The following is a 23,615-nucleotide window of genomic DNA, read 5'->3' as shown; positions in this document are numbered from 1 at the left end:
GGTACCGCCTAGCTAGAATGGGCTGCAGCTCCCTTTCTGTCAGAGCGGCCATGGCTTGGAATGCCTTGCCCTTTGAACTTTGAAACATCGGTGACCACAGGCTGTTTAAAACACATCTAAAAACGTTGTTATTCAAGTATTTTCCAGCCGGGTCAGCTCCCCTCTGTCTCCACCATTTGGCTTCCGTACCGGGACAATTCCCAGTAGCCATGCGGGCTATAAATGGAGGTTAAGATATCATAACATACTGTGTTTTGTGATTTGTAGTGTGTAGAGAACTTTTTTCTATGTCAGGAAGAGTGTGTTCTACTGACCCCTCTTGTCAAAAGTTTTGCAGTTAGGTAAAATCTAGAACCTAGCACTGACATTCCATGTGCATATTGAGTACATGTGCATGGACAATGAGCCCATTACCCACATATCAATGAAGGACTCTGCATGTGTTAATCTGTCTACTGAGCCCAGTGTTATCGGTTTTGGATGCATCTGGGCATATCTAACCCTCTGTCTTTCTAAGTGTGTATTTTGCGTTTGTTTCTACTTTTTTGTGTGTATTGGTGAGTTTTGTACTTTTTTTCTCTTAACTTCCTTCATAAGTTTTTTCTTCCTTTCCTCTTCTTCCTTTTTTTAAAACCTGTTTACTGTATGTATAAATACCATAAATAAAAAGTAAAAAAAAAAAAGTTAATAAAAAAAGCTTTTTAAATTTTCTCTTTTCCGCCCTCTTCCAGCAGCATGGCAGAGAAGGGTGCCCCAAAAAAGACGGCAACCAGGAGACGACTTCCTTGCGGATGGCAGCGCTCGGAAGGTGTGCAGCCCCGGGCCTTGTTTTCGAAGATGTTGGTGGCAGTGCTTGTTTTCTTTGTCCAGCACCACCTTCCCTCCACCCTGGCATCAAGCCTGGGTCCGGGTACGGACTCTGGGAGAATCAGCAGCGTTGAACAATGGTGCGGTGGGCAGTGTATCACTGTTCTGGAGACCCGCACACCCACAATCATCTGATACACCTGTAGTCTGACATCCTGCACTGAGATCATGACTTGCTGGACCTGCTAGGACTTGAGGTCGCATGGCTTTATAAGTAGCTAAATATTAATGTTATTATTACTTGTGTGTTCTATGTTTTTGCTAATAATTGCTTCCCAAATAGCAAGCATGCTGCTTACATGCAGGTAAGTTACATTTGAAAATCGTATATTATGTTATTGTTATTCTAGACAGGTATTCAGTGCTACCTAATCATACTTGTTTGCAACTTTCCACTTGCTAGGGCTGATTATGTAAGAACTTAAGTAATGCAGACTAGAGAGAGACTCCTTTCCTTTGTCCTGTCACTAAGATAGTTGTAGTTAGTATTAGTAATTTAGCTGTGTGTGTCCTCTCACTTCAGTTCTTAGAGCCTTTTCTGTAGCTTGTACAGTGACAAGCAACCAACCAATTTGGTGTATGCATGCGTCCATCTCTGCATTTAAAGACAAAATGCAGACTCAGTGAATTGGCCCATCAAAGGGGGTTGAGAATGATTGTGAATGAGAATGGAACTTAGAAGCAAGCATCATTCATTGCAAATTATTAGTAATTCCAAACTCTTTGTGGAATAAATAGATAAGATGGTTCAAGATACTAGTCTACTACTAGTCGATCTGAATTAGGAAATTTCAATGTTATTGCAATTGCCATTTCCTGTCAAATAATCTTTTTGGAGAGATTTTATAATTTACAGCCAATAATATTTTGTCTCTTCAATTATGTCTTACATCAGTATCCAGGGGCAAGAGGTTGTTTGAGGCGGGTGCGGAGCTCGAAGAGCAAAAAATGCTCTGCTGGTCCCAGGAAGTCCTCCTGTTGTTAATATTGATATTTATTTCCCTAATTTTTACTGCTACTTATTTCGAACTATTTATTTCGACTCATTTTCTAATTATATTATATTCCTAATTATATTTTTTCCCCAAATCCTCTTTTATATATCCATTTCTACATTCTTGTTATCCCTGCACTATCCCATTTACTTATTTTCAATATTTTTAATGTCTGTATTTTACCTCAAAATTTCTCTGTCTGTACAAGCCTGCTTGTAGCTTCCTTTCTTCTTGTTTTTTAGTCAGCGTTCCCTCTCCCCTTATATATTTTGTGGACAGCTTAGTGGTGGTACAGTAAGACTCAGAGAACCCATTGGTCATGGTCACGTACTACTACTAGTACTACTACTCTGCAGTGTAGATTGCATGCCCAATTAAGGTATTCTACACATTTTTATTGAGATGAGAAGGCTTTCTTTTACTTTCTCGTGTTATTGCTCAATCAATAGAACAAGAGAGTGGCCACGGTCACGCTGGACACCCTAAAGTTGTGTCTTGTTCTTCATATCTAGGTCTAGTATTATTTGCAGCAGTGATGGTGAATTGATTACTGTGCATTATGGCTGGAAGGAAGTATGAGGAGGAGAATTGCCTCATTGCATTTGCCAACCAAGACCTTATGTCTTATTTCTTTTTTCGAAAACTCAAATTAATCAATAGCTTAAACTACTCTAGTTCTTTGTAGGTTGTCTTCTTGAGAGGCTTTCCAAAATTGCCATCAACAAAATGCCCAACCTGAAACTTTTGATAGAAGATACTGTCTGTATTTAAATTGTAGAGATGTGTGTGGTGTATTTTACATGTTGCTATAAAAAATAAAGAGATAGGGAGAGGTGTATCTGCTATCCAAGAATTGTTGTAATGTTTTTTCTAGTCACACCGACTAGTGCCAGGGCCAACAACTATGGCGGCACCAGCCAGGTAACAGATGCGGCAGCTGTAGGAGGTTAGCCAGAGGCAGTGGCGGGCGGTGGTAAGTCATATTACTTACTTTTTGGCGATGTATACTCGCTGCAAGCGTGTACGCTGAACTGTTGAGACTTGAACAGTTGAACACACCCATCTTTACCAAGCATATACAGCAGAAGTTAAGTAACTAATGGCCCCTTGTATTTTCAACTCAGCAGAGAAAGTTTCATGAAGAGTCTGATCTTGATGGGTTGATGGAAAAGGGAAAGAAGGATGAAAAGAGGAAGGACGGGTGAAATGTAATATGACTGGAAGAGAAGGATGCCTAGGTAAAAGGATGCACATATTATAGGTTGGCTTATAGGATGCATGAGTGGGTGAAGGATGGATAAAAGTTCAAAGGATGCCTGCCTGGGTGGGTGGAAGTGTATGGGCGAAAGGAATCCTCCAGGGGTTTGATGGGTCAAAGGATATATGGGTGGTAATATGCCAAATGTATGTTGGTGCAAGGTTTGTTGAGAATGAGAGCCATGTTTGGATGGTTGGATATATGGATGGATGGTGTTCATAGTTGAAGACTGGATGGAGAGAATGTAAAACTTAAATGGTGACTAAGTAGCAAAGCCAAGGGTGAAGAACAAAAATACTAGAAGAACAATGCAATGATGAATGGAAAAACCCTGGGAAGAAAAGTAAACAAACAATGTTTCTTTTTCTCAAGGTTTTTTATTCCAAGGGTTGAGGTGGTATTTCAGACGAAACCCCTTACAGTAGTTTTCAAGCGCAACATATATTATGTATCTTTCCTAGTACCCACCCATCATCATCAATCGCTTCCCTCTGAGTCCCTACCCACTGCCTTTTGCTAGTGATAGCATGGGTGACCTATTGACAGCATGGTTACATTGATGGCACTGCATTGTTGGCTGTACAATGTGTGTCTGCCTCGGTTAGTGTGTAGACCCCTTTACAAATGTTATGGCAATGCCAAAAATAAATACTTGTGTTTCACTTCACTCCCAGTGCCCATTCACTTCCTAGTCCATAAGTAACTCTAGTCCTTTCCTAACTTCATTGTTCTTCTGTCCCAGCCTTCCATAAACTTTGAAAAAAACATTCTTTGCATTCGCCACTTTCGTCTGGCCAAGTGATATAGTTTGTTATTGCTTCCATAAGGTATAATGTCAGTTCAGATTTTTCTCTTCCAATAATTGCTGAACAAAGTGACTCACTACTAGCAAAAGCTTAGGCACACAATGATGATCAGTGAAACATCTACCTATCTGGCCTATTCCCTCTAATTTACCTGCAGTCGACTAAGTAAATACAAATTTTCCTTACTGCCAAACAAATCTATTTTGTTGGGAACAAGTAATGTCAAATGTGGTGACATAGGGTGAGGCCAGGAAGTAAACTAGGAATAAAGAGTAGGTGAGTTTGCATTTTGTGGATGGGATAGTGTGTGATGATACAATGTCATGTTCCTTAATCCTTTCTCTGTACTGTAGAGCATTGCCTTTCCCATGGGCAGACAGGAGGATATCTTCTTTATAATGAATTAGTACCTCACCTGACGTATGTCATTCATAGTAACTATTCATCTGCCTTGTAGTCAGGACGACAGTGAGGAATTTAACAGAGCATGGCCATGATAGCAAAGAGATAATTGTCTAGTACTGCTGCCCTACCTGCAGGCAGTAGCAAGTAGCAAAGTAACACAATACGAGTATGTCTGTCTAGAGCTCAATCTGAGCCAGAATGCCTACATTAATTGAGCTCAACAAGAGAGAAAAGAATACTTGTATACCCCATAGTGCTTAATGCTGGAAACTCTAATCATCACATCAAACTTAAATGGCCCAAGGATACCAGCAAATGTTATGTACTGCTAGTGCTACTGTGCCACTGTATAATTGTATGTGTTTTGCTAAGAGTATTGGTTACAATTTGTCTTTTTCCTTTCTTGATAAAGCTACTCCTGTCAGTCCTTCACAGCGCAACACGCTGGAGGTGGCCGCCAGAACCCTGCAAAGGAAGCTGGAGTCCATCAGGGCCGAATACCAGTGGCTGGTGGTCGAGGAGGAGGAGGCAGCGGCAGCTGCAGCTGCAAATGCCCCGGACCCCAGCCAGGCCCGAGTAGTCCATCGCCATGGTCACAAGGCAGCCGCCTGCCAGCATTCCACCATTGCTGCTTCTAACTACTTTAGAGCCTTTCAGCACTGCATGCTCCAGAGGCTGGTGCGCATGGAAGCCAGGATGGAGGAGCATTTGAACAATTTGGAGAGGCTGCTCTTAGCCCATTGCTAGCCCTCTTTTTCCCCTTTTATCATCTGTTTTTGGTGGGTGGGACTTGTTGTGGAGAGTTTGGGAATGTGGGAGTTCGGGCACTTTGGTGGTTTTCTTATTTCTTCTTTATGGATAATTGAATGTTTAGACCTTTACTGTGGACTAAGCTTACTTTGGACATTGGTTAAGGTAAGGGAGAGGGGTGGGCCAGTTGTTGTTGGTTTGCTAGTTTATATTTTTTAGGGGAATAGTTTTTTAAATAATTGTACATATAATTTAAATCTTTTTTGGGGGATTACTGTTTTTACTTCGTATTGCTGCTTTTGCCGAAGGCCCGGGGCAGTTTTGAAAATCTGCTGATAGTGTAACAACAACAAAATAGTTATGCAGTACCCTCACTTGTCCTACTACTCTCTTCTCCTAGTCTCTGCAGTCTGCAACGATATTAACCCCTAAGGACTCAGAGTGGGTGGGTGTGTGAATTTCCATTGTATATAGATTATTGGAGTTCAACAATGAAACCACCACATCTTTTTTCTTACCTGATTAGATGAAGCGATGGCTGCATGGCTTCCCAAGGTACCACGGTGGGGGTAGTAGACAGTAGCAGTATGCTAGCGCACTAGTCGAATAGTGAAACCACCAGATCCAGAAACGAGGTACAACTCCCTCCTTGCTGAACTCAAACTGGAGGATAAATAATATTCCTTGCAGGGACTTATTAAAATGAAATAAAAACGGAGTTAATATAGTTATTATATACAAGCTTTACAAAAACAAATGAGACAGTTACCAGAGACTAGACTACCAGTACACAAAAAGAAGAGAGACAATAGAGAAAATATGGTAAGAAATACTAAATTAAAATAATCAGAATGGTGCCCTGGTAAAAGTCGTAAACTTAAGGATGATGTTGGCAATTATGTGTATTATTTTTTTTTTAAATTTTATCTCAGCAATCTGTTGTAAATTGTACACAATAGATCACAAGATAGTTTATACAGTAAATAAATTAATAATACCAACAATATATATACAGAGAGCATTTGGTCATACAAAATCAGATCCATTTTGAAATAGGGGCCCATTCATTTGACCAAATATCTTCTTTTTTTTCCCTTTGGATCTATAGATCGCCATTTCTAATTGATATGTGGATAACAATTTCGATTGCCAATGATTGAAAACTGTTGGCTCAGAATCTATCCAGCGAGAAGTGACACAAAAGCGAAAAACGGACATATAAATAAATAAAAAAAACTTCTTCAGCTGCTGATGTTTTTCCAATTTGATTCGTTTGGAGACCCAAAATAATCATTTCAGCAGTTAGTCTTATTGTGATCCCCAAACTATTATTTGAGAAAAATTCGATATCCTTTATACATTGAGAGAGTTTCGGGCAATTAAAAAACATATTTATAGAATCAGCAGCCACATAATCACATCATTTGCAATTGTCGCCATTTCTACCTTTCCACTTTGCCAACTTAGCAGGAGAATAATATAAATCAAAAATTGCCATAAAATGTTGACTCTGAAGTTAGCCATTAAATAACATTCTAACAGATAATTCAATTGCTCTACATACATCAACATTTTCTACTTCGAGTTTCCTCTGCCACTTGCTCTCAACAAAACACAGATCATCATCAATTTGATTTAACATCATCTGATAAACTATGCCAATTTTCTTTACCCTTCTACTAGTTTCTAGAATATTGTTTTTACTCATATCTATATGATCAAGGAGACCCTTAGATTCCAGGAAGCTCTGCACTTGTAGATATTTAAAAAAATTGTTTCTGGATAAATTATATTCCTGTTGTAAAAAAGAAAAAGATGCGATTTGAGTGCCTTGATAGAGATCTCCTATCAAACAGATCCCCGCGGAATGCCACATAGTCATAATTTGGTCCATAAAAATCTCCGGTAGCATACGATTGTTCAGCACCGGAGAATAATAATTTAGATCGCCACACTGAATAATTTTCTTTTTGATCTGTCTCCAAATTACAGAGGCCGCTATCAAGATTTTAAATTTAGTATTTTTGAAATAACTGGGCTCTAATATCCTTACTAGGCATCGAGGGACTTCCTCTCCTAATAGCATTTCATAAATCGAAGGGCTGATCGGTTCTTCCGTAATAATATCTGGAAAAATGAGTATGCCCATATATCTAAGTGAAAAAACCCAATAATATAACCGAAAATTGGGAATCCCCCAACCGCCCTTCATTCTTGGAGGAGTACACCATTTCAGAGCCCGTCTAGTTCGATGATAACCCCAAAGTAACCATTCTATCAATCTTAGAAAAGTAAAAAGCTGAAAACAAAAGAGGTATTGTACGAAATAAATACAAACATTTGGGGAAAGTCATCATTTTTAGTATATTAGCGCGGCCGTAAAGTGAAAAATTTTAATTATTTAGCCTTTCCAAAGTTCTATTTGAGGATTTTAGAACTGGCTCTATGTTAAGACGCACTATGTCATCAATTTTAGAAGATATTGTGATCCCAAGATATTGTGCCTCTGAAACAAAAACTAAATCGATAGGCCGGCCTTTTTCTGAATGAATCAGCTGTGTTTTTGTAAGATTTAGCTTGTAACCCGACAGATTTCCAAATTCTTTAGCTAGATCAGTTATTTTAGGTAACGCCCGCCTAATATCAAAAGTGGTAATAGCGACATCATCGGCGTATTCCATTACTTTAAACTCGCTTTGTGAGATAATAACCGGAACAATATCAGCTTCCTTTTTTAATTTGCTGAGATAGGGATCCAAATATAAAGCAAACAACAAGGGGGAACAAGGACAACCTTGCCTTGTTCCCCTTGTTATCCTAAAATTCTCAGATAGTGTACCTGTTATCCAAATAGCAGCCTTCGGATGAAGATAGAGAACCTTATTTGCCACAATGTATTCCTTAGGCAGTCCCATCCAAGCCATTACAGACCACAGAAATCCCCAGGCGACCTTGTTGAACACTTTTTCAGCGTCCAACAGGGCCACCGCAACCTGAGATTCCGTAGCCTGCACCCAGTCCAGAAGTGCTATGATTTTCTTCACATGGTCCGTGGTATCTCTCTTCAAGATAAATCCATGTTGTCTTACTGAGACAAGAGTCTGCATGAACTTGTTCAATCTATTTGCAAGAATTTTAGATAAGATCTTACTATCGTCTGTAATAAGAGAGATAGGTCTGTATGACCCTAACCCATCACCAGCCTTCCCTTTCTTCTTAAAAACAACTATAGTGGCTAACGACCAGGAATTGGGCTGGTTACCTACAAAAGCTTGTTGGAATACTTTAATTAATTCTGGCTTAAGGATACTCCTAAATACACAATAAAATTCTCAAGGTACACTATCTGGTCCCATTGCCTTCCCAATAGCCAGGCCCAGGATTGCTACCTCAATTTCATCCCATACGATAGGAACACTCAGTATGCTTTTCTGCTCTTCCAACAGACCAGTTTTATTTATACTTTCTAAGTATTGTGACCATTTAGTTTTTATGTCCACATCGTTATCAGGTTGATGATATAATACCTGATAGAACTCACTAAATCCCTCTAATATATCCTCTTTAGACGTCCTAATGGCCCCACTCATATCTCGAATTTTAAAGATTTCGTTGGATGCTGCTTTTTGCCGTAATCTCGGGGCTAGCACTTTGCCAGTTTGTTCATTTAGTTCATAACTTTCTGTCCTATATTGTCAAAACTTGCAAGCTACTTGATCAGCTATATGGGAGTAAACTATGCTGCGTTTAATGGACAGATCTGATTGGGCTTCTTCTATATGCTGGCTAGATTTAATGTTTTCAGCTAATTTTCTCTCTGCCTTTAGAACCATATCAGATGCAGTATTGTTATTGATCTGAAATAACTCCTGAGTAACTTTAGTCATATGCTGCAAGTAATCATCCTCAAATAATAAATTCCTCTGGAATGACAAATTCATTTTAGGGCCTTTTGTGACTGATGGTAAACAAATATTTAACAAAAGTGGATTATGGTCTGATAGCAGTTTGGGAAGAATTTCCATCTCTATTTTGTCAATAAAATACTGGCAAACAAAAAAATAATCAAGGCGAACAAATTTCCGATGAGGGGCAGAAAAAAAACTATATCCGGGGTCTTCAGGATTAAAAGTGTGCTAAACATCCATGAGACCATTATCCAAAACTAAATTCCGAAGAGCTTTATAAATCCGATGTTTATACCCCAAATATGTATCACTTTGTCTAATATCTCGGTTAGCTTCAATATGAATATTCAGATCTCCGGAAAAAATAATGGGCTGATTACACAGTACAAGCTCTAAATTCAAAGAATTTAGCACTTCAAAATCATCTAAATTGGGGCCATATATTGTACAGATCATACATTTCTTTTGAGATATCCCATGCCCATTTCCCCCACTTATCTGCAGATGTCTTGGCACAAACCCCTAAACCTCGTCGCATCAAGATAGCGACTCCCATCTTAATCCCTGTCTGTTTAGAACAAATTAACAAATCCAATCCTAAGTTTTTTAGCAGATCCCTTTTATCCCAGGCCACATGAGTTTCCTTCAAATAGAGAATGTCTATCTGCAGCAGATGTATAATTTTAGCCCAAATCCTTTTTTTTTGCATCATTAAGGTCGTTGACATTCAGTGAGCAAACCTTTATTTTCCCATCCATTTTGAGAAAAAGAAAAAATTACACAAAGAAAACAACATAGCTTTCATTTTCATTTCCTTATCAATTTCGTATCTACCGTATCTAATAGAAGGATTCAATTTCCAATTTCCATACAAATTAACACTGACCATCATGAACCTGTGCCCAATACCAACTGTTGCTGATTTACACCCACCCCACCACCACCACCCCGACACCCCCCCACATATCCCCCCACACCTGCCCCCTTCCCTCCTCCCTCCCCAACCCACCTTATGAGGCACAGGGACTGGTAGTCCCTGGGAACACAGAGTGCCCTTCCCTCCCTCCCTCCACGGTCTGAAAAAAGAGAATTGACCCATTTTTACCTAGCCTTCTAACGAGCTAACATTAAAGTTACACACAAAACATCATCTTCTTTTAACTTTGTCATCTTCATCATCATCATTTTTTTTTTCACAACGATATTAGGTATTCTTTTGCCACAATCTCAGAAAGAAAAAATCTTGTTTGGTCTTTTACAATACTTTAAGTTTAGCCGGATTTTGCAAACAGATTACAGCACCCTTTTCCTGAAATCCGGCAATCAACTGCCTTAGATGCCATTGTTTAGATACTGTTGCCTGACAAAAGTCAGGTCTAACAAAAAAACTACACCCCTTGGCAGTACATTTTTTGTCTGGTCTAGCCAATCCAAAAACAGCATCCCTGGCCAAATAGTTATTGAACCTGACCAGAATCGCTCTAGGATGATCACCCTCTTTGTGCCTAGCTTTCTTAACTGAGAATGGAAAACGGTGAGCTTGTTCAATAACTACTGCCCAGTCCCATGATGTAAATTATGGAAATGCAGCAGAAAACAATTCACTGACAAAATTTCGTACATCTGACCCCCCTAGATATTCCGGGATACCCAAAACTCGCAAATTATTCTTCCGGGCCTGATTTTCCAGCTCTGTAAGCTTGAAACTGATATCATCCCGCTGCACTTTTACAGAAGAAAGTTCTGCTTTCTGTGTGGCAACTTCGTCCTCAAGAGTAGATATTCTTGTCTCTGCCTCAGAAACCCTTGTAGACATATCAGTGCATATTTTAGTAATACATCTCACAGCATTCTGCACTTTTCGACAGGTAGCTTGGGTGCGAGCAATCTCAGTCTTTGTTTCAGATCTGTGTGAGACCATCATCTGATAGATCATTGCTAATGTCACTTCAGGATCAGAGTCTTCACGTTGATCATGCTTGCCTGAAGGGCTAGGCTGATAGGCTGCCTGCACCGAGGGATCATTTACGTCATTGGATTTATTTCTCGCAGCCTGTGATTTTCTAACTCGGTGTTTCTTAACCGTGATAGCAGATCAAGGTGAGATCTCACTGAGCCTCAATACCTCCTCAATGCTGCAGTCGCCAGGGTAATCTGCCCAGTCCCTATCAATACTTTCATCAGACGAATGATCCGACATTGAAAATAAATTATCATTCATTTCATGTACTTCAGATACATCTTGACTAGGGGGTTTATTTGCTTCTATCACAAAATGTATTCCAGATGTATTAGCCATTCCACACAAACCCGCATTAACTGCTCCAGAAACTACCCCGGAAACTACAGCTCCCACAATGCCATTCCCTGCATGCTCGGGCTCAGGCACAGACTCAAATTCAAACGTTTGAACTCTTTTCGGTATTCCAGACAACTAGTCATGCCCTCTTGAGAAAGTTCCTCTTGAATTATGATAGTCACAATACTACTGTCACAATTTGGCCGATCCGAATCTACCTCGGAACAAGCAGAAAGAGCAGTTTCCACACGTTGCGCCCGAACATTTTTGATTAACCGCTTTTCAAACAGGGCTGGCACAGTTTGAGTTAACATACTGTTTTTATTAATGCGCTCACCCCCTTTCTTATGATTCACAGATTGCTGCATTGTAGGTGACTCACCAGCTTTCAGGGTATCCGACATGGAGCTCGCAGTTTCTGAATTGGCAGCTCCTTCAGCCATCATCAAAGTTTTTGTTTTATAACTCCTGGTAACCGGCGGTTTAGGAGGAGGATTTGCAGGTTTTGGAGGCATATTACATCCACTGCCTGAGTTGATACCCCGCGGTAGTCCAACCCAGAAGTAAGGAAAATGCCAAGCCTGAAACGGGCTCGGCACTGTTCGAGTGAGTAACAGTATCAAACACACCCTCAAAGAGCCGCGGGTGTGACCATGAAACACCAATACTGAATACGCCGACGGAAATGTTGAGGTAGACGCGCTCGCTCAGCCCGCCTCACCACGGCTCGACTCGTCTCATAGCAAGAAATCCCTCGAAGAAACCTGCAGTCTTTTCCATGATGCATCCACGAAGCATTCAAGAGTTCTCATCCGCATCCATGTCACAAATACCAGGTAACTCTTTATTTTCCCCCTTTTCCTGACTGGGAGTGGAGGAGCCGGCAACTCACACCGCCAACTTAGCGGCCGCAATCTTGCCCCTCCGGATGTGTCGTAAGCTGCCATGAAGTTCTGCATAATTATGTTATTCTAAAAAAAATGTAGTATCAAATAATGTGCTTGGGTGGATAATCTAAATATAATATTGCCATTGTGGGCTATACCTAGAGCTGAAGAAGATCTTCGCCCTGCACTGAGGTGGTGTTCCTTTCACCACATCCGCCTCACCAAGTGTGGGATTAATTAATGGGGAAAATTTTATTTATTCATACCTCAATAAATTGAACAGCGCAGGAAAAGAGGGTTAAGGGTTCAATGAATGGATGGAAAGGGGGATTTGAGGAAAATGTTTGACAAAGACAAATACTGCACAAGAACAACATTCATCTTGGCAGCTGACCATCATCAATCTGTTATGAGAGGAAAAGTAAATGGAGGAACGATGATGAGTAGTACAGGTAAAACAAATCAAATTGTCCGTCTGTCCCCAGAGAGACCAAAGTTACAATATGTTCTGTTGTTCCGAGCTTGAAAAGATAGCAAAAACAATTAAAATATGAATAGGAGTCATGTAAAAAAACATAAACAGCACACACAGTTCTAATGATTAAAGAGAAAAAATTATACTGTATTGCCAAATTGGCATGTTTGCATCCAGAAACACACCGACATTTTTGTGGTGTTTTGTTTACATCGAGAGCCGTATCCTGAGACCTGTATCTCAAATTCTAATTATCAATCATGAAGTACCAACTAAATCCCGGCTATTGTTTTTCCGCAAGTCCTTTGCTTTAGGTTAGAAGATTTTTCACCCTCTCACTATATCACCATCTGAATCGCTTCTCCCGGTCAATAGTTTCGCGCCCACAGAATCCTCTGTGAGTACACATACGGGATATATACAGAGCCCGTGTTTGAGGAGTCACAAATCTTTCCCCTATCACTTTTATCTTTGCCCGTGGACATTTATACACCCAATACAACAAGCCCAAATTGAGGTATCATCATTATTTGCATAATATGTTGTGGGCCAAGACTATCACACTCATCAGTATTTAACAATAGCTGGCGTGTTAATAACTGGTGGCTATTAGAGGCCATCCCTCTTTTTCGAGGTATGATCTGGATATAACTCCTCTTTTGCAATAGACGGTCACCTGAGGAAGGCTATTTGGCGTAGTGAATCACCCCGCCGCATTGCCTCCATCATCTGTCATGTCTCCTCTGTGATTTTAAGAATTTATGTACATGAATTGCAAATTAGCCTTATTATAAAAAAGAAGTATATAAATGAAAAAAGATAAGAAAATGTTATGAAAAGATATAATATTTTCACTATTTATGAATAATAAATTAAACAATTAACTTACTATCTGGGTGGTAAGTCTTCATATTGTTGGATGACATTATTCTACACCCTTTGGTAGTTCTTTTATGGAATTAGGTTTGTATTTTTAGCACTTTTTCACTTGGCTATAGACGTTCCCAAATTAATTCGTTTTCCCTATGTATAGCAAGTGCATTATTAGTATATAGGGGTCCCCTTTTTCCTAAATTGCCAAATTGGGAGTTGCATCTCCATTCCTCTTGGACTGTTCGTCAATCTTGGTTTCCTGGCGGAAGAAGTTCGGTAAGGTAAGTGTGAGTATGTCATATAGTTTTTCCAGTATGGCACAGGGTAAGAGGGCCTGTAGATTGATAAACAAAAATAATATTGAAGAATTAAATATATAAAAGTTAAACTGCATAATGAGTGCACCGAGAATCCCAGAGGCAGCATGGCTAAATGTCTGTTTCCAGTTACCTTCAACAACAGGCCCCAACCACCACTAGGCTTCGAATTTCAGCCAGACAGCATTGAGCGCACACACATCCAGAAACATAGCACTTTCCGAATCAAGTAGAAATCAAGGCACATCTGTCACTTACCACTCACCACCACTGTGTGGGTCTGTTGTTTACTTTTAGGCCACTTTAAAGTCATCACCAAATCGGTTGTATTCCACAAAAGAAAAAGGGTGGATGTCCGACAATAACATTCTAGCAAGCTTCGCATTGTACAAACATGTCTTTGAGTGGTTGCATTCATACTTCCCCTCAGGCCTAAACATGGCAGGAATAGGAGTCTGAATTTGTTTTATTTCCTGATCCCACTGATGCAGGTGGCTTCTTGAGAGCAGGCAGTGGTAGTCGCAATGGGTTTTTTAGGGGGCATTCACTCTCCTCTATTGCCTTGGTATCTTGACCTGAGTCTTGTGCCATTGGAACGTTGCTGATGTGGGCGATACTACTGCACTGCTGGGGAGAGGGCCGCTTTGTGTAACAAAGATATCATCCTCTTCTTCACCTTTAAATGTGATCGGATCAGATTCAGATTCCCTGCAGAGCCCGCTTTTACACCCTTCACCAACAACACTTTCAGTTTTTTGGCCACTAAGGTGCGCCCCCAACGGATCATATGGTGCTTTCTCACAGGGGTTGTCTGGCCCCCCAGTGTCAAAGTTTCTACAAAGCCTATCCCGACTAACAATTGCTCCGCAAAGGGAGCAAATGGCAATATTCACCTCCTTCTGGATAACCGAAAAGAAGTCACAATCTGGGGAGCTCAACGTTCTGACACTGGTGCCACTGCCAAGCCAGATGAACTGGTGGTAGTTGGCCATTTTGACATTTGACTCTCTGCAGGACCTACCTCTACTGAGGTGGTTGTATATGTAGGTTTCTGCGAGGACTTTGCAAGTATGGCAGCTGCTGGTGGTTGGATCTGTGATGCCACTGTCACACCCCCAGGTAATTGGGATGAGGTAACGTCGGTGTCCACTAGGGGAATGCTAACGTCCATGATGACTTGCTCATTGTCATCCTCCTCTTCTACATCTGCCTTCAAAACTCTGAGGCTTTTTAGAACATTCCTTTTTCCTAACCTCGTCTCATGGTATGTCTCACTCTCAGACTGAGGCGTAATCCACGTGGTGTCTAGATAATTAGGAAGGGGGCTTAAAAGAAGATGATGCACCACTAACCCTCCCTTTTCCAGCTGGAGATCTGGAAGACTATGGATCTTCTGAAGAGCAAACATTGAAAAATGCTAATTCCTAGGGCAACTCAAGTATAATTAAAACTGTGTTAGCAATACAGTACTTTCACATAGAGCGACATAGAACCAAACACATGGATTATATACAAGTACAACATTGACTTTTATTAGTACAAGACAATAAATATGAATTATGAAAGCAATCAAATAATCTACAGGCACATCACAATCATATCAACATTCACTCTGACAACACCGTATAGAGTTGAGACAAACAAGTTATATATACATATGTAGAGCCAATTCTCTTTTTTGATGATATTCAGTTTATGCAAATTCTGTGACAAATGATGTCATCATAGATGACAAGAACGCCTAATTCTACTAATCGAACTGGTGAATGATTCTAGAATCAATCAGTGGCTACAGTCCAGATAGTGTCTGGTGTCTATGCACGTTTTGGCACAGCAGTGCCTTCATCAGGTAAAGCCATGAGAAAATAAGATCAGGATGCCTAAAAGAGGCAGGTCACTTGGGCAAAGTAATAGCGATGAAAACAGGTCATCTGGCACGCACCCATGAAAGAGATAGCATATCCAATGTACGAGGCCATGAAACTGGAATATATGATGTATTTGTCTGCTAGAGTACGTTATGAAGTCCCAGGTGAAGATACTTGGATGGTGCCTGAACAGGCACTTTACGATGATAACCAGGTTGCATGGGTGGTGGTACACGATGGACCAACTACTGTGGAGTCAGCAGCCGAACGCCATCTGAATCTTCTGAAAGAGCAGACTGCTCTACTTTTTTAACATTAAGCTCAATCTCTTGAACTGCTCCTACTTCGGCAGGAACTACTATTGCCATTTGTGGATTCTGTTGTTGTCCACTACTCTGGGTTTCCTGCAACGATTGGGTACTGCTTTGCGATGAGTCAATTTCCACATCACTGTTCATTGGTGTTGACATGATTAGACTGGTAGCCTCTGTGACAGTCATGGGCTTGGGCCTAGATTGGGGTGGGTCCACTCCTTTGGGGCTGCCGCTCCTAGCTTGCTCACTAGAGGCCGGTGAGCAGGCACAGGATTTTTCCCCAAAAGATTTAGGGTGACAATAACATACCAGTGGTGGTGGTGGTAAGCTCCCTCTTCTTTACACTGGCCACTTACTTGGTAGCACCTTTCTTTGGGGCCATCTTGAAGCTTTTAGTTAGCAGTGGCATTTAGCTTCACAAGTTGAAGAGATGTCTGTGATGTGTGGATTACCCATGTGCCACGCCGTGCACAGGCCTTCTTTCTGGCATTATTGTGGGTGATGATGTTGTCTCTTTTGCACCTGAAAGAAAAGAAGCAAGAAGGATATCAGTGAAACGTGGCATTGTTACTGTTCAATTAGTAGTACAAACAGACACAATATCATTTAGTATGGTCACTGGTTACTCTCTATTATAAATAATTAATAATAGAATGTATCTGTTTGTAAAACGGAAAACCACCCCAACATAAACTTTCCTGGTGACTGACTGTACACTCAGGAACAATAAGAGAGAGCAAAAACAACAACAACATACATATGAAACTGTTTGCTTTATGTGATGCACGTGATATCACTCATGTGTGATGTAGCATTCAGGGAGCTGCATCTGACAAATGACAATGAAAGGAATAATACCTAGACAATGAATGCTGTTGTGCACCTGTAGCAGGCATGGGGTTGATTGATGCCAGATGCAGTGGAAAAACGTAAAAAATTCAAATAAAATAAAACATTTGAAAAAATTACAAATATAGTTTACTAATTAATAAAAAAATGGAGCAAAAAATAAATGAAAAAAATAAACATAACTGAGGTTATCCTCAAAGATATAATAATACGTTTTTAAACTTCTATGTCATTGCTCAACTATCCATGCAGCCAGGTGTTCCGTGTTGGAGGATGACATGTCTGTAGTTGTGGTGCAGCTGATGGTGTTCTTCTGGATGACTGCTCTTCTGCCTCCAGTCTTCTGAAATCTGTCTTGTCTGTAACCTTGTAGCCAGGGGGATAGCGGTCATGATGTCAGGTGCCAATGCTGAGTTTAGCCAGGTTTCTGTGAGGAAAAGTAGGTTAAGGGCATCATTGTGGAGCAGGTCCCAGATGTCAATAGTGTGTTTGACGAGTAAGCGTATGTTGAGGGTCATACATGTGAATGGGGAGTGTTGTGTGGATGGTTGCAGGACCTTGTTAGTGTGAGTGAATGGTATTATGGGTGCCATTACTCTGGTAAATGTTGGGTATGGGTAGTGTGTAAATTGCTGAAAAAAGCTCCCTCTGTGTTGTGTGGTGTAGTGTGGCGGGGCGGCAGTGTGTGGAGCAGCGACCATGGTTGAGAATGTGAGGGTCATAAATGGTGATGGTGCAAGGGTGAAGGGCCATGATTCCTTTTTCTGGGTGCAGTCCAGGAGGGAACAGGCCTAGACAATTTTGCCATTGGTGTGCTTTCTGAATCTGCTGCGCATCCACGCTGTGGCAGCCATTACTTAGGTCCTAGAAGGGGAGATAAGTGTTGTGAATTCCTGTGCAGATAGATGATTGGAAATCCATATCAAGTTTCTTTATTCGGTTATAACACATAGATAACCATAAAAGTGCAGTAAAAACATACAAGGAAAATATCACAAAAACATACAAAAACAAATTAATATCTAAAACTTCATGACAGTTTAAAAGTTCATCGATTTCCTTGAATTAAACATTTTTTTAAGAAAAGCAGCAATGGGTGCAACACCGAACAAATTATCAAGCAGTTGAATAGCTAAAAAGGCAGGTCTACATTGTCTCAAATCCATGTATTTTAAAATGGGCTTAATCCATCTATTCCTAGGAATGCTATAGAATTTACAAAATAAAATATGAATGTCTGATTGAATGGACAGATCGTCACAGGGACACTTAATCAATTGCGAAGACCAGTTATTTACATGAGGAAAACTTAATAGTCTATACAAAATGCCGAATCGAAAACTAATTAGAAGGAATCTTTCAAAGTCACTCATTTGTAGCACAAGATAAGGTTGTATGACATTCCTGGTCATAATCAGTTGGTGTGAGATCACAGATTTTTTCATAAGTTCTATAGTAATCCTGTGATTCTCCAGATAAGAAACACACACATTTTTTTTAACTCTTTTCGTGGAATCTGGGTCATTGAAAGTGGCTCTTCATAATAATCAAGGTGACCTATTTGTGTGAGAAATGTCTTACATACTGTAGCCAGTTTATCCTCTGAGCATGATCAAGTTTGACTATATCAGAGAGAATCAATCGGTTAAAATAACATTCCTCTGTGGTCCATACCCGGTGCCACAGAAGAACTGGTTATACCCTGATAGTATCTTCCAAGTACCCCAGTCCAAGTTCTGCATGACAATTATGGGTTGACACTCCTTCTGGTACGGATAAAAGATATGTTAAAAATTTGTTTTCAGTCACCTGTAGATTTTTTTTAATGGAATGCCCCCAAATTCCTGCACCATAAGTAGCAATTGCAAGACATTTTGCCTTATAGATACAAATGAGCTCTTTAATGGGTTTCTTCCCCATTTTCCTACTAAATGCTTGAAGGGCCTTAATTGATTTTGCAAACAGCCACCTTCTGGTTTTTATTGCGTTTACCCACTGTCCAGATCTATCAAATCAAATTCCCAAATATGGGAATGTTTGGGTAAAATCCAGGGGTTTGAATCGATAAACATGGTTTTCTTTGACTTCTCAGCCCCTGGGCCACAGTTCATACAGAACGCTTTGGTACAGTTTATTTTCAAATCTAATTTTGGCATAAAGTTTGTAAAAGATGTTATCATGTTTTGCTTCGCATTGGGGGTCCTAGCTATTAATACTGCATCGTCAGCGTAAATTAACGCTGTAACGCCGCCGGCATATCCTGACATTCCTGCAGCAAAGTTCTTTCTAAATCATTAATGTAAATTGAAAATAAAAATGGGACAAGGACACATTCTTGGCGTACTTGAGATACTAAATTGCTTTGTACACTCCCCGTTCTTACCGCATCTAATCGTAGCCGAGGCACCATTATACAGGTCCCTTAAGAATTCGATAATATTTTTCTCTACACCAAGGTGATCCATGATTGCACATAGCTTACTATGGGTAACACAGTCAAATGCGGAAGGTAAATGCACAAAGGTTAAAAATAATCTTCCACCCTTAGCCTTGGTGTATTTTTCTAGGAGTATTTACAAATTAAGACCCTGAACTACGGTACCAACACCTTCCCTGAAACCATACTGGAGATCGCTAAGTATCCTGTGCTCGGCCGCTCAAATTTGCAGTCTGTTTAAATTTACTCTGCCGATTATTTTGACTGTTGAGTCGAGTAGCGATATGGGACGATAGCATGCACAACTAGTCCTATCGCCCTTTTTAAAAATTGGAACAATAATCGACTCATACCAGGTCAATACCAATCCATCAGTACAGGAAGCATTGAAGACTTTTGTGAGTAGTGGTGCCCATAAAGGTATATTATTCTTGAAGATATCCACCGGGACACCATCGGGGCCTGGTGCCTTACTCCCCATACTAGCTTTGATGCTCACAATCACTTCCTCCAAGGTAATATTCAAATGTATCCTAATAATAAGCGGGCTGGCCGCACTAACCATACCCCCATTCACTACCTCAGCAGATATTCCTTCAGTCATAGTTGGCACACTATACAAAGATTCAAAGAACCTAATCCATTCCGTCTCAGCGATGGCGATCTCAATTCTAGCCCGAGAATTATCATTCAAAAACACGCATTTACCGCCTTCCAAAAGGCTGTCATGTCTCGTAATTGGGAGGCTTCACATAAGGTTTCCCATGCCTCCTTCTTCAAGACATTTTTTCTAATATTTAATGCAGCCTGATAGACCTTATGTAAATCCCTTATCACTTCCTGTCCATATCGATATTGGGAAATCCAGAGATGTGACTTCCTGTGCACATGAATGAAGGAAATAGCTCCTCGCTTGTCTTCTTCTTTTAAAGCAGATGGATGCTGGAAACTTCTCCTTTTGTTTGGCTTTTATTTTTAAAGACAGTTTTGGCAGGAAACTAGTGATGTCATTTCCTGTACAGAAGGATAATGAGAAATCCAGTGATGTCACTTCCTGTGCACACAATGTCATGTCGTCAGGCAGTCTAGTAGTTGGGGGGCGGAGCCGGGAACCGGAAACAGGAATGGGAGGGACAGGAGATCGAGGGGCAGTTAGGATCAGAGCAGGAATGAATAAAGATGTATGGAACCATACTCTCCGGCTCCTGTAATGATTGAGGGGAAGGCACGACAATGGCGACGAGGGTGGGATGGCAACGGAAGCCTCACACTGCCTAAGACCCCTGCCGCCCTGACGGCAAAGAAAACAGAGAGCCTGCAGCCGTGTCAGCGCAACGCGTGAGGAGCGCGAAGATGAAATGCTCCACACGCCGCGCCTGAATGCTGCCTTTTCAACAACCGGTAACTAGAGAAAAGGAAAGGAGCTGCTCGCCGAACGCAGTGAGTCTGCAGCCTGTGTCGGCATAGCCTGCGGGGGCTCGGAACCAGGATCACATCTAGCAGTACGCGCGAATGCCTCCCAAAGCGCGAAGATCAGCGCTGCTCTAAAGAAACTGCTGCCCGTGTCTCAAACCTGCTGATCAACATAGCGGAGGCATTGCCCGCCTACCTGTGTGCCTCCAGAGGGTGATTGCACGCCTATCCGTGTGCCTCCAGAGGGTGATTGCACGCCTATCCATGTGCCTCCAGAGGGTGACCCGACACTTGAGAGCTTGCAGGGGTCCCGACGCGACGCTCAGAAAGAGCGCGAAAAAGAGAAAGCGAGGACCGGACTCGAGACGGCCTGCCGACAGCACCAGAGGAGCCTGGGGTGAGTCCTGAGCATTTGCGCTCCCACATAATGAGCCAAAATAAATAAATCAGAGACTTTAAACCCAGCACTTACACGAAGAAATCTCAAGCAAATACAAGCAGAGTCTGTCTCGAGCGGCGGCCATCTTAGAGTCAGGCGCCAGCCATAGGCCCAAATTAAACTGTATGTGTCGGCCATGTTAGAGTCAGGTAGTCGTGGAATCTGCCAACAAGTGTGAGAAAATACAACTCTTGGAGTTAACAGAAAACACGAGCAAAGACTAGAGGCCTAACAAAGAAACAAGCACAGCCAAGTGCAAGAAGGAAAATAAGCAAAATCACAATCCTTGAAGTCAACAGAAAACATAAGCGAAGGTAAGAGGCCTAACATGGAAACAAGCACAGGCAAGTGCAAGAAGGAAACAAGCAAGATGCAAGTGACGAAATAAGACTGACACTCACACGACAAACAAGTAAATAAAACAAGACTGCGTAGACACGAGAGATAGAAGAGTGAACAAGCACAAGTGACCGCAGGAAACAATCAGTGGTGAAGACTAGGGGAAACCACAATGTGCATTGGCAAATACAAGAGAACAAGCCCTAATGAGCGCACACGACCAGTGCAAGCAAACACGAACGACCAAACACAACAACCACGAACAAAGGATCATACCGCCAACGACCAAGTGGCGACCAAGCTGATCTCAAGAAATCAAGTCCGTCTACCTGAAGACTGTGTACTACACCATCATGCCTATGAGGAAAGACATGCATGAACCCAATCCCTGCATTAGAGTACCTCCTCCAGTGACACAACCAGCGCTCACTGTTTAGGTCCTGAATGGTCCAAGTGGCTGGAGTCAGTGGACGAATTCCTCACAACGATCGCTGAGGGGAGGGATAGCAGACGTCCATTACTACTGCTTCAGCTGGTGGGTCACGAAGGCCGACGTTTAATCAAAACATTCCTAACAAAAGACACAGAGACATATAGGGGACTCAGAGAGACGCTGCTCGCTTATTTCTACGCGAAGGAAGACGTGGATCATGCACGCATTGCTTTCAACGCAGCACGGCAGGAACCATTAGAACCCTTGCCAAGCTTCATTACCCGACTGCAACGTCTAGTGACATGTTGTCACTTTGACACCTTCACAAATGAAGACGCAATCCGACTGCGGGTGATTGAAGCGCAAGATCATTCAAGGGCAGTTCTCGCTAAAAGAGATCATCAGGAGAGCTGCAATTGGAGAGCGGGTCACAGCGAGGGAAGCGCCCAAAGAATTCCATCAAGAAGCAGGAAACAAAAGGAGAAGAAAGGAGACATTCCCCATGTCTGTGAGGAAAGCTCAGGAGTCAAACAAAACCCGAGAGAGGGAGAGCGAAAGCGGACTAGAAGCAAGATACCATGAGAGACAGAGTGACAGGGAAGCAGGAATCAAAAAGAGAAGAAAGGAGACATTACCCATGTCCACGAGGAAAGCCCAGGAGTCAAACAAGACCCGAGAGAGGGAGGGCACAAGCGGACTAGAAGCAAGATACCATGAGAGACAAAGTGACAGGGAAGCAGGAATCAAAAAGAGAAGAAAGGAGACATTCCCCGTGTCCACGAGGAAAGCCCAGGAGTCAAACAAGACCCGTGAGAGGGAGGGCGAAAGTGGACTAGAAGTAAGACATCACGAAAGACAAAGTGACAGGGAATCCCCTGAGTCACCAACACAAAGGACAATAGATAAGGGTGTATGAAAGACGGGGACAACCAGGAATCGTGACAACCGGTTTGGCATAACGCCGAGAAGTCACTCACCACACTACTCTGGAGACATATCGAGCAGTGACACAGACCACACAGAGGAGGCCGAAGATAGTCTACTCAATGATCTTAACGGAAATTACAAACACCGGCAAGGGGACAAGTCACGTCATATTCGGAAACCAACATCCTACTCCAGAGAACCATCAAGCAGAGACACAGACTCCACAGAGGAGACCGACGACAGTCAACTCAACAATCATGAAGAAAGGACCAAACACCGGCGAGGGGATAAGCCACGTCATCCCCAGAAACCGATACACATGTACACTAGAACAACTCAAGACACATATGCTCAAGCCACTTGTGATCTGGAGAAAGCAGAGAAGAATCAAATACTCCAAGACCAAACCAAGGAAGCAAACACGTGGCCAGCAAACAACCCTCGAACAACTCAAGACGCATACGCTCAAGCCATCTGTGATCAGGAGAAAACAGAGAAGAGTCAAACATCTCAAGACCAAACCAAGGAAGCACACACGTGGCTAGCAAACAGCCCCGCCGTAGCAATAACTCAAAAGACACTTCAAAAGTCAAGTCAAGTCAAGTCAAAGAATTTATATAGCGCACTACATACCCAGAGGGTCTCAAGGCGCTTATGGAAGGGGAGGAGGATTACTTGTCAAATATCCACGTTTTAAGTTGCTTTCTGAATGCTAGGTGGTTCTGGGTAAGGCGAAGGTAAGTGGGGAGTGAGTTC

This window comes from Lissotriton vulgaris, chromosome 3_1, assembly GCF_964263255.1.
Source record: "Lissotriton vulgaris chromosome 3_1, aLisVul1.2, whole genome shotgun sequence".
NCBI lineage: Eukaryota > Metazoa > Chordata > Amphibia > Caudata > Salamandridae > Lissotriton > Lissotriton vulgaris.
Note: the sequence above shows the minus strand (reverse complement) of the source record.